We start from the raw sequence: 12,203 nt of genomic DNA, 5'->3' as shown, positions 1-12,203 counted from the left end.
TGCCACACACAGACACCTTGGGAAATTACAGGACTGTCAACATTTACCATGTTGGCGGCAGCTATGCCTGCCCAGCCCATTACACTTACCAACAGTCCACAGGCCGGGCCTCTTAGCTGGCAGGCGAGGAAACACAGTGACCATCAACGTACTGTGAATCGTTCCTGATAAGTGAATAAAACATTGTGACCAAACAATCAGCTTATTCACTTATCAGGAATCGACTGTTCTGCTAATTCGCTGTTTTTGTTTCTCATCTCTGTTGTAGCTCACTATTTTTGCTGTGTTCTGTTTTCTCCTCTCATGCTTGGGCAAAATCACTGGGAATATTATCTTCATGTGACCATAAAACGTTTATATCGAGTGAAATGATATCTTAACAAAATCTATGCACTTGCTATCAGGAACACAATACTGGATGTGTCTTATATATATTGAACTATATAGTACTCGATTTCTTAAATAAAGCTTAAGAAAGGATTCTGTTGTGTGTAAAGTTAATGTGATTATTTTTCAAGGCAGTGTTTCTAAGGGGTATTTTTGTTCTTTTAAGTCTTGAGTGATACAGGATATTTTTCATTATAATTATATCACTGGCTTTATGACTTAATATTCAATAAATTTTCTTTGGAAACAAAATGGAGTGGGGGGAAGTTCTTCCGAGTACATTTTAGCAAAAGACACCTGGAAAACCATTCCCTTACTGGTGACCATGGCAAATCTCTACCTAGGGCACGATGGGTGGCAGAAGAAAACAATCCCTTCACTGCCAGAGACCCCTGGAAAGTGTCTAGAATCTGCCCTAAACTAGAAAACCCAACTGCCTTTCTGAATGTGATCTCTTCAGGTTCAGAAGAAAGGGGACAAAAAAGAAAGGCAGATCCAAGAATAATGCTGGTTTGCGTCAATGCTTTTCCAAAGTGATGTGACACTAAAAACTATATACCCTGCTGGAGCGCAATGGTGGCTCTATTCAGGCCTGCAAAATGAGAGCGAGCAGAGAGGGTGTTTGATCATTCAGGATGAGAGGGGTAAAATTTCAAAGCGATATGTGAGGGAGACATCCTACAACAGCTGCAAAGCTTAAATGGGAGTCCTGCTGCTTGGCCCCTTGAAGAAATACTTTTGAAAATTTTCCTACAGGCCTTAAGTCTGAACAGAATGGAGCTTTCTCTTGGGTTTTTTTTTTGTTTGTTTTTTTTTTTTTTGCTTTGGGGTTTTTATGTTAGATTTGTTTTTCTTGATTAATGTTTGATTCTAAGAAAAACTCCTAAACTCCGACTTGCAAAATGGCACAGACATCCTAATCCTTTATAAAACAAATCTTAGTAATCCCTGATAATGAGGGACAGAGAAAGCATAGCTAATGAAAATCCACAATCTGAAATTCTTCTTCCAGTCTCTGCCTCCTCTCACCCCAAACATCCTACTCCTCAATTTGGCACAAAAACAAAACAACTTCTAGTGAAAGTGAAGGATCAGAGAAATAGCCAAGAGTAGTTAAATCAAAGGGTCTAGATGTCTATGCTTGCTGGAGCCATGTACTTTGGGGTTAGGACAAAGAGATTCTGCTTCAAAAGTAAAAATAATAATAATAATATTTTGAGAGCCATTGCTCTAAATGACCTGGGCTTAAGTGTTAAAAAGCCGGCTACAGGGAGGTGCCCTAGGCAGTACTTTTTTCATAGTCTTGCCTTGAGCATCAGTCACATAGCTAGAAAGCATCTTCCTTTCTTAAGAGAACACATCCAAGGCAATAATGGGTAGGAGAGCTCTGAGGTTCAGTCAGGGAAGAGTGGACAACAGTATAATGCCCTCTCCATCTCAGTCCCAATTCAGTGGTTCTCCACCTTCGTTGCCCACTGCTGTTGATTCACCACCCAAGGGCTCCACACTGGGAGACCTGGCTCACAGTGAGGCTTGATGGTCAGGTGGGAACTGCTTTAAGGGAAGGCTATGTTTCTTTTTACCTTTTTCTATAGGACAGCAAAGCAGCCTAGTACCAACTTATACCTGCCTACATCTGGAGGATGTTTTTAAAAATAAACAAATACACAAATATAGAGATATTAAATATATAAATCTAAAAGACTGGTCAACTATAGTTAAAGCTCCATTTTAAAATCCCCTATTTTGAGACTGCATGAACTTTCCAACATGAAGCTGGTGTTAAACCTACAAAAACACTTAAGAGCTTTCTCTGGTGAGCCATACTGTCTCAGTTTAAGGCTGAGCTCCACCACTAATTATCCATGTAACCTCTCTGTGCCTTAATATCATCAGCAAAATAGGGGTAAAAACAATATCTTCCCGTGGGGTTATTATGAGGATTAATTAAGCCAACACACAGAAAACACTCAGAGCAGGGTCTATCGCACTTGCAAATACTCGGTAAGGTCAACCAGTTAGTAGCAGTGGTAGTACCTACCGACACAGTCAGCTCAGCTCCTCTCTGCTGGCCTGGTATGTTACTGTCTCCTACCACGGTCGGCTCAGCCAACCCCAGAGAGCCTCGGAGCTATCCCTGGGTTCTTGGGACAAATATGGACAAGGCACAACCAGATACCACAGCTCTTCAAGTAGAGATCTCTATACTAACAAGTCCCAGAACAGGCTTTTTTCCTTGTGAGAAACTATACATTAGAAGCTTGCCCACCATACCTTATAGGCTAATGTACCCACAGTCCTACCCTAGGCCATGAGGACCAAGAACTAACTCCATTCTCAAAAGGGGCAACTGATTCTTCACTATAACCCACCCCTTCCTAACTCTAAGTATTATATATAAATTTCTCTTCCCCAAAAGAAAAGCCCAGCTATCAAGTTTGGGTCTTAAGTGGGTGCCAAAATCACCTAGAGGTTTGCCTGTAAAGGCCTGTAGGTTTTATGCACTTCTAAGGCAAAGCTGTGTCCTCAGCAACAACCAGAATCCAAACAACTTTGACCACCTAGGGAAGAGCAGAGGTCAGGGCTCAGAAGTCTGGATGCAGCCAAGCAGAAATCTTTCCAGATCACCACCCCCATCTTCACCCCACCCCCAATTTAACCAAAGACATTCTGCTTTTGCTTGTTTTATTTATTGGTTGTTTCATACAGAATTTTATTTAGAAAAAAACATTTTTCTACTAAATGCACAAAAGATTTTTTAAAACACTGCTTTGGAAGAGGGTAACTCTGTACCTAAGATAAAAGGCTTATCTGTACCTAAGCCTTGTGACAATTATTAATTGCCTTTGGATTCATTCTCTTCTTCTTTCTTCTTTCCTCATTTCTCTTCTATATTCTCATAGTTCTCTGTCCACGATGCATCATAACATTCACTATTTCTCGTGCGCTGTTTACATGTTGCTTATGTCTGTCTCCTGAACCTAGAACATGAGCTCCTAGATGGAGCAGCCTGTCTCTCATCCATCACTGTACTCCCAGTGCCTCACAAAGTACCTGCAAATAGTGCTCAAAAGTGCTGGGGGGATAGAAGGATGGAGAGGGAGATGGGTGGTTGGATGGAAGGATGGAGAGATAGGTAGATGGATGGATTTGTGGATGAACGCGTGGAAGGTGGGAAGGAAGGAGGGAGGGAAGAGAGGAGGGAGGGTAGAAGAGTAGGTGGGTGAATAGACAGATGGATGTATCAATATAACAGGTGGCCTCACTGGGGCCAGAGAAGAACATTCCATATTAAATGGACAACTCAGGAAATAACTGTGGAGAGAGATTATGGTATGGGTTGAGGATGGTGGAAACTAGAGGCCTCTTGGCAAAAGTCAGGAGCCACTATGGGAGGTCTGGGACATAGGTAGGAGAAAGAAGAACACTTTTCTGCCTGTGGGTCCCAAATATGCAGGTTCTCTCTTGTTGCCACAGGGCTAATCAGCCCCTGGGTCCTGAATGGAAAGGACATTCCTACCATGAGATCAAGCCACCTTCGTAAACTGTCATCTTTTTTTAGGCTAAATTTTGCACACTCTCCAAAACATTTTATATTTAGGGACTGTTCCTAGATAGATTTTTAACATCTAAGAGACAAGAAAAGCTACAGAATGGAGAAAATCAATTTCAAAAAATTATGAATAAAGGCATATGATCCTAAGACATTCCTGAGCAGCAGGTCAACTCCCATTTGCACCTACTGTTCAATCTGCCAGGTTAGTACTTTGAGCAGGATGGGGCCTGGACCAGCCCACAGCCAATACAACTAAGTCATTACAACAGCCTTGAAAAGGCAAAAAGTTGATGCCGCTACTGTTGCCACTTAGCTCCTGACATCCAGGAAATGTAATCAGTGACGTATCCCAACTTGTCAATAGCTATCACAGAAATAGTGCACAATCAGTTAACCATTCATGTATGCAAAAGATATACATTAAGCAGCTACCATATGTGAGGCCCTCTAGGAGGGAGAGGGACTGCAAAGAGAAGTAATGGGTGATCCAGCCTCCAGGAAATCGCCATCATTTGCATATGTGCCAAGTAAGGAGAAACCCTTCAAGTGAGAAAGAATAGACGGTCCAGACAAAACACCTGTCTCTGCACAACAAGAAAGTATATCACACGGTGCCCACATGAAATTACGTACTGAAATTCTACAAAGAGATGGCAGCTCTTTCAGACAGTTTAGTCCTTGGTAGAGCTCAGCGCTATCAGACACAGTGTCTCCCTGACTAGAGCTTAAAGGTGTGTTCTGGGGGACAATGAAATAAAACAGGTGATTGGAGCAGAGGAGCTAGCCCTAAAGTCTTCAATAAACCAAAGGCTCTACAATGGCAGAGCTGAGTGAAATAGCTCTATGTGCCAGAGTCATGGTCCAAACTGGCCAACTATGGCACATCCTTACCAGTCTACAGAACATGTTCCATCCACTAATTTCATCTCTAAAGACTGAGACCTGGAACAAATGAGAACCTTCCCCTTAAAGAGTACAATGAGACTGGGAGGGGACTGGTAAGGGGAGAGAGAGCCTTGGCCAGAATGAGGGATGGCAGCTACAGCATGAGAAGACATCCTGCAGAGTCAACAGTGCAGTCATCATCCATCTACATGTAGTTCCAGGGCACATGAGCTTGCTCTCCACCCAGCTGCTACCTTCCCATCCCACTGTGAATGTATGCTCCACCATCCAAGAGCCTCATTCAGCTCTCCTACAGGGCTAGATCTATCCCTATTCCTAGTAGCAACTTCAGCCCAGACATAGAAAGCTATTGTTGACATCTGCCAGGCTTCCCTGGTGTCCCACCCTCTGCAGAGCAGGCTTCAGAGCAAAAGGGATTTCCAATTCAACTTCCATGTTCCTGGGATGAAAGATGTGAAAGGCAGCCCCCTTGAGTTGTCTAGAACAACCAAAAAGGAAATACTGGGGACTCTGTTGTTCAAGAATAAAACAGGAATATCTCTAAGATGGCCACAAGTTGTTTAGCTTGTTCTAGACCTCACTTCCCCTCCCAAGAAGAACCACTAATAGCTATTCATGGACAAGACACCACAGAGAGAATTCTAGAACACAGAGGCAAGGATAAAGCAGCCCCCAGCATGACAGACACCAAGAGAGACCATGTTGGAGAAGTATGCTGATGACACTGCCACACCCCCAGGCCAGCACAGCAGCATGCCAAGAAATCTACTCGGAGTATATGATTCCTCCAGGGGGAAAACAGAGTCCAGGGAAAACAGATCTCAACCACACCCCTGGGCTTTCATGGGAGCCCCTACTCTGTTTTTACCTCAGGAGGTACACAAGGGATTCTGTAGGGGCTCAATCATGGGGAATTTGATTGTGAGAGAGAAGCAGGGAAGGATGTGCAACCACTAGTTCTCAGGTCTTGGGAGATGAAGTTTCTACCTATAAAGCCCAAGTAATATTCCTAAGCAATGGATCTGTGCATCTGCAGAACCAAATAAGTGGCACAGTCTGACCAGGAAACTCAACAGGGTGTGGGTCTGCCTGACTCAGGTCCTCAAATAATGAGTTCTGCTGGCCCTGGAGCCTGGTCTACCTAGGCCCAGGCAGAAGAGGTGAGTCAGCCTCACACACTGTAAAGGATACCTCCCAGCAGCCTCCCAATCAGAAAGCCTATTAGGGAAAATTTGGGAGTTGCCCTCCCAGTCCCACCCAAGCAGGAGAGCTGAATCATATGCTGCAGAGTATGGCCCCCAGCCCCATCTGACAGAAAGACCCCACAAGAACATCTTGAAGCTACTGCATAACTCAGCAATGCTCAAGCCAGGAGGCAGGTGGGCAGAGCTAATTACCTCCAGAACAAAGCCAGTGGTCTTATCTGGCCAAGGAACCGGGGGCACAGGTCAGCTTGAGTCAAGACCACAAAGAGCCTGAGTGGCCTTGGAGCTGCTTCTCCTGGGCAGGAAAACTAATTTATAGTTCCGCTTATTGCCAAATACAGCCTTCAATCTGCCTGACAAGAGAACCTTACCAGGAAGTATGTAGCCCATCTGAAAGCCCTGGTTACAGTGGCCCTGGAGCAGAACACAGCATATGTATGGCTTTCCCCATCTGCAGAGCAAAACTAGTAGGCTTACCTAACCAAGATATTCAGTGCACTTTCTTGGTACCCAAACAGCAAAAATTCACAGTCCCACCTTCTGCTGAGTATAGTACCCAGTCCAGACCATCTAGTAAACCTGACCAAGGAATCTAGGCAACCAAGGAACCCATTCTACATCCTCACTTCAGCAGGAAACCAAGCCAAAAGTCCTATCCAGCTAGTCTTAGCAAATGGTCCAACCCCTACTCTAACCTCAGAACTCAAACAGCTCTTTCCCCCTAAAATAGATCCTAAGAGCAGATCCCACCAGCAGACATGTCCAGAAACCCAAACTGAGCTAATGTGTGAAAACTACTTCTGCCAAAGCAAACTTGAAAACACTTAGAGGAGACCAGTTACTCAAATGTGCAGATACCAATGGAAGGAATCAAGGATCACACAAGGGAAAAAAATAATAATAATATATATATATATATATATATATATATACACACACACATATATATATATATACACACACACACATATATATATATATACACACATATATATATAAATTTGGTAAATTTGACACCACCAAAAGAAACTAGAAAAGTTCTAATAATTGACCCCCAAAAAAGTGGACATCTATGAACTGTCAAAAATTCAGAATAATCACCTTAAAGAAGCTTAATGAACAACAAAAACACAGAAAACTAAATATTAGGAAAGCAATGCATGAACAAATGAGGACTCCACAAAGAAAGAGAAACCATATATATATATATATATATATATATATATATATATATATATATATATATATATATATAATCCTAGAGCTAAAACTAGTACAGTAACTGCACTGAAGAATTCGAGACAAAGCTTTAAAAAGAGATTTGACTATGCAGAAGAAACAGTGACCTGAAAAATAGGACATCTGAAAGTATTCAAAGGAACAAAAACTTAAAAAGAATGAAAACAGTGATAAAAGCCTATGAGATTTATGGTACACAATGAAAAGAAAAAATATAAGCAATAATGACTGAAAACCTCCCAAACCTGGCAGAAAAAGACCTCCAGATCCAAGGAGCCCAAAGGACTCCAAAAAGGGTGAATCATAATACAGCAAACTACTATAGGGCTACAAAGAAACACATTACGATTAAATTGTCAAAAGACAAAGAAGAAAGAAAGAATTTTTAAAACAGCAAGAGAAAAGAGAAGATACATACTGGGGAATGCCCATAAGACTATCCACATATTTCTAGATAGAAACTTTTTAGGCCAAAAGAAGTGGGATGATATATATTCAAAATATTAAAATAAAAAAAAAAACCTGTCAACTAAGAATGTCAAACCCAGTGAAGCTGTCCTTCAGAAATTAAGGTGGAATAAAGCCTTTCCTAAATAAACAAAAGCTGAGGAAATTCATCACCACTAGACTTGCCTTATAAGAAATGCCCAAGGAAGTTGTTCCAGTGGAAACAAAAATATGTTAGATAACATCATGAGAACATAACAAGGCAGTGTAAAACTCACTGGTAATGGTAAGTATACACTGAAAGTTAGATTCTGTAATACAATGGTAGTATGCAATTCACTTTCAACTCTAGTTTAAAAATTAAATGCAGTAAAAAGAACCATAAGCCCAAAAATTATGTTATACAATATAAAAAATGTGTAAAGTGTAACACCAATTATCTAAAATGTAAAAGGGAAAAGAAACAAAAGTGTAACATACAGGAATTGTATGGAAGGTGAAGTTGTTGGTAGTTTAAAATAGGGTGTCAGAATTTTATGATATTTTACGTAAGCCTCATGTTAACAAGGGAAAAACCTGTAGAAATTACGCCAAAGAACATGATAGAGAAGTCAAAGCATAACCAGAAGACATCAAAACACACACACAAAAAAGGCAGGAGAGTTAGAAATAAGGAACAATAGATGCACAAAACAATAAAAAAAAAGCAATTAGCAAAATGCTAACAGTAAGTCTTTACTTATCAATACTTATTATATGTAAATAGATTAAACTCTCCAATCAAAAGATATAGAATGGCTGAATGGATAAAAAGACAAGATCCAACAATATGCTGCCTACAAGAGACTCATTTTCACCTTAAAGACAAACAGTCTCAGAGTGAAGGCATGGAAAAAAATATTTCAAGCAAATGGTAACCAAAAACAAAAGCAAAAACTGGGGTAGCTATACTTATATCAGATAACATAGACTTTAAACTAAAAATGGCATAAAAAGAGAAAAGAAGGTCATTATATAATGATAAAGGGATCAATACACCAAGAAACCATAACAATTTTCAATATCTATGCACCCAACATCAGTTTCTATATACATAAAGCAGAAACTAATAGAGCTAAAGGAGAAATAAACAGCACTACAATAAGACTTGGATTCTCAACAATGGATTGATAACCTAGGCAGAGAATAAACTGTGAATTCAAACAATGATATAGATCAAATGGTTGTACAGACATAACAGAACATTCAATCCAACAACAGAACACACATTCTTCTCAACTACACTTGGACCAATTTCTAGGATAGACCATATATTAGCTACAATACAAGTCTAAGCAAATTCAAGAAGACTGAGATCATACCAAGCATCTTCTCTGACCACCATGAGATGAACTGGAATTCAATAATTAGAGTAAAACTGGAAAATTCGCAAATACATAAAAACTAAACCACACTCTCCTGAACAAACCATGGATTAAAGAAGAAATTAAGGAGAAATAAAAAACTATTTTGAGAAACAAAATGAAAACAGCATAACAGAAATTGTTGGATGGAGCAAAGAAGTTCAAAGTAATATAGGCATACCTTATCTTATTGCACTTCATTTTATCGTGCCTCACAGATACTGGGTATTCTACAATTTTTTTTTAAAGACTTTTTATTTTATTCATGAGAGACACAGAGAGAGAGAGAGAGGCAGAGACACAGGCAGAGGGAGGAAGGCCCTATGCAGGGAGACTGACGTGGGACTCAATCCCAGATCTCCAGGATCATGCCTGGGCTGAAGGCGGTGCTAAACCGCTGAGCCACTGGGGCTGCTCTGGGTATTCTACAAATTGACAGGTTATGGCAACACTGCATCAAGCAAGTCTGTCGGTGCCATTTTTCCAACATCATTTGTTCACTTCATGTCTCTGTGTAGCATTTTGGTAATTCTCACAAAGTCTCTAACTCTTTATTATTATATTTGCTGTGCTCATCAGTGATCTTTGGTGTTACTACTGTAATTGATCTGGGGCACCACAAACAACAGCCATACAAGGTGGCACACTTAATTGATACAAGTTATGTGAGTTCTGGGGTTCCACCAACAAGGCTCAACCAACCTGTTGAGTCTCAGGCCTCCCTATTCTGAGGCACAATGTTGAAATAAAGCCCACTGATAACCCTACACTACCCTCTAAGTGTTTAAGTGAAAAGAAGTATCATGTATCTCTCACTTTAAACAAAAGCTAGAAACGATTACACTTGCTGAAGAAGGCATGTAAAAAGTAGAGATAAATTGAAATGTGGGTCTCTTGTGCCAAACAGTTAACCAAGTTATAAATGCAAAGTAAAAGTTCTTGAAGAAAATTGAAAGTGCTACTCCAATGAACACATAAATGATAAGAAAGCAAAACACTCTTATCATTGATATAAAATTTTAGTGGTCTGGATTGAAAATCAAATAAGACACAACATTCCCTCAAGACAAAGCCTCATCCAGAGCAAGGTCCAAATTCTCTTCAATTCCATGAAGTCTGAGAGAGGTCAGGAAGCTGCAGAAGAAAAGCATGAAGCTAGCAGCGGCTTGTTCATGAAGTTTAAAGAAGACACCATCTCCATAACATCTAAGTGCAAGGTGAAGCAGCAAGTGCAGATGTAGAAGCTGCAGCAAGTTATCCAGGAAATCTACTTGAGATGATTAATGAAAGTGCCTGTACTAAACAATAGATTGTAAGTGTAGATGAGACAGGCTTCTATTAGAAGAAGATGCCATTAGGTGTGTCACAGCTGGAGAGGAGAAGTCCATGTCTGGCTTGAAAGCTTTAAAGGACAGGCTGACTCTTGTTAAAGGCTAATGCAGCTGTGACTTTAAATTGAAGCCAATGGTCATTGACCATTCCAAAAACCATAGGGCTCTTATGAATTATGTTAAATCTACTCTGCCTAAATTCTATAAATGGAACAAGAAAGTCTGCATGACAGTACATCTGTTTACAATATGGTTTATTGAATATTCTAAGCCCATTGTTGAGACCTACTGCTCAGGAAAAAAAAATTTTTTTTCAAAACATGACTGCTCATTGAAAATGCACCTGGTCACCCAAGAGCTCTGATAGAGATGTTCAATGAGATTAGTGTTGTTTTCATGCCTGCTAACACAACAGCCATTCTGCAGCCTATGGATCAAAGGAGTCACTTCAACTTTCAAGTCTTATCATTTGAGAAATACATTTCATAAGGCAATATGTACTCTAGTTATTCCTCTGATGGATCTAGGAGGTTGAAAACCTCCTAGAAAGGGTTCACCATTCTAGATGCCATTAAGAACATTCATGATTCATAAGAAGAGTTCAAAATATCAACATTCACAGGAATATGGAAGCAGTCGATTCCAATCCACATGGATGACTTTGAGGGGACCAAGATGTCAGTGAAGCAAGTTACTGCAGATGTGGTACAAAGAGCAGAAGAACTAAAATTAGAAGAGAAGCCTGAGGGCATGACTGAATTGCTATAATCTCATGGTAAAAATTTTAACAGATGAGGAGTGGCTTCTTATGAATGAGCAAAGAAAGTAGTTTTTTGAGATAGAATCTACTCCTGGTACAGATGCTATGAAAATGTTGAAATGACAACAAAGAATTTAGAATATAACATAAATTTAGTTGACAAAGCAGTGGCAGGGTTTGAAAGGACTGACTCCAGTTTTGAAAGAAATTCCACTGGGGAAAACTACTATCAAACAGTAGTGCACGCTACGGAGAAATCATTTGTGAAAGGAAAAGTCCATCAATGCAGCAGACTTCATTGTTGTCTTATTTTAAGAAAACTGCCTAACTACAGAGAACAAACAGATGGTTACTGGCAGGGAGGTAGATGGTAGGATAGGTGAAATAGGTAAAATGGATTAATAGTACACTTACCTCATGAGCACTGAGTAATACATGGAATTGTACAATCACCATATTGTACACCTGAAGCTAATATAACACTGTATGTTACCTACACTGGAATTAAAATTTTTAATAAAATTTAAAAATTAAATAAAAAAGAGATACAGGGACACCTGGGTGGTTCAGTGGTTAAGCACCTGCCTTCAGTTCAGGGCATGATCCTGGGATCTGGGATCAAGTCCCACATCAGGATCCTTGTGGGAGGCCTGCTTCTCCCTCTGCCTGTGTCTCTGCCCCCGCCCCTCTCTGTGTGTGTGTGTCTCATGAATAAAGTCTTAAAAAAAAAAGAAAGACACAGACAACCCAACCTTTAGCAGCCACCACCCTGATCAGTCAGCAACCATCAATGTCAAGGCAAAACTCTCCAACAGCAAAAAGATTATGACTTGCTGAAAGCTGAGATGGTGGGTAGCGTTGTCATCAATAAAGTATGTTTTAATTAAAATAATAAGATAAAATTCTAGTTGTATTTTTAAACATAATGCTGGTGCACACTTAATATACTATAGCATAGTGTAAACATAA

The 12,203-nt window shown here is 40.2% G+C and overlaps 1 protein-coding gene and 1 long non-coding RNA gene across 19 annotated transcripts in view; one reads left to right on the top strand and one right to left on the bottom strand.

Annotated features, from left to right (window-relative positions):
• Positions 1 to 480, top strand: part of CELF2 (CUGBP Elav-like family member 2) — an 814,981-nt gene extending 814,501 nt beyond the window's left edge. For all 16 annotated transcript variants that reach the window (XM_077897256.1, XM_077897248.1, XM_077897253.1 and 13 more), the window contains one exon: positions 1 to 480. This exon is cut by the window's left edge. The gene's annotated coding sequence lies outside the window, so the exon portion shown is untranslated.
• The window catches only part of LOC144313862 (uncharacterized), a 48,174-nt gene that overhangs the window by 22,039 nt on the left and 13,932 nt on the right, over positions 1 to 12,203 (bottom strand). The gene's annotated exons all lie outside the window — the stretch shown is intronic.

This window comes from Canis aureus, chromosome 5 (genome assembly GCF_053574225.1).
Source record: "Canis aureus isolate CA01 chromosome 5, VMU_Caureus_v.1.0, whole genome shotgun sequence".
Lineage (NCBI taxonomy): Eukaryota > Metazoa > Chordata > Mammalia > Carnivora > Canidae > Canis > Canis aureus.
The sequence above is the reverse complement of the archived record's forward strand: the minus strand, read 5'-3'. Positions and strand labels throughout refer to the sequence as shown.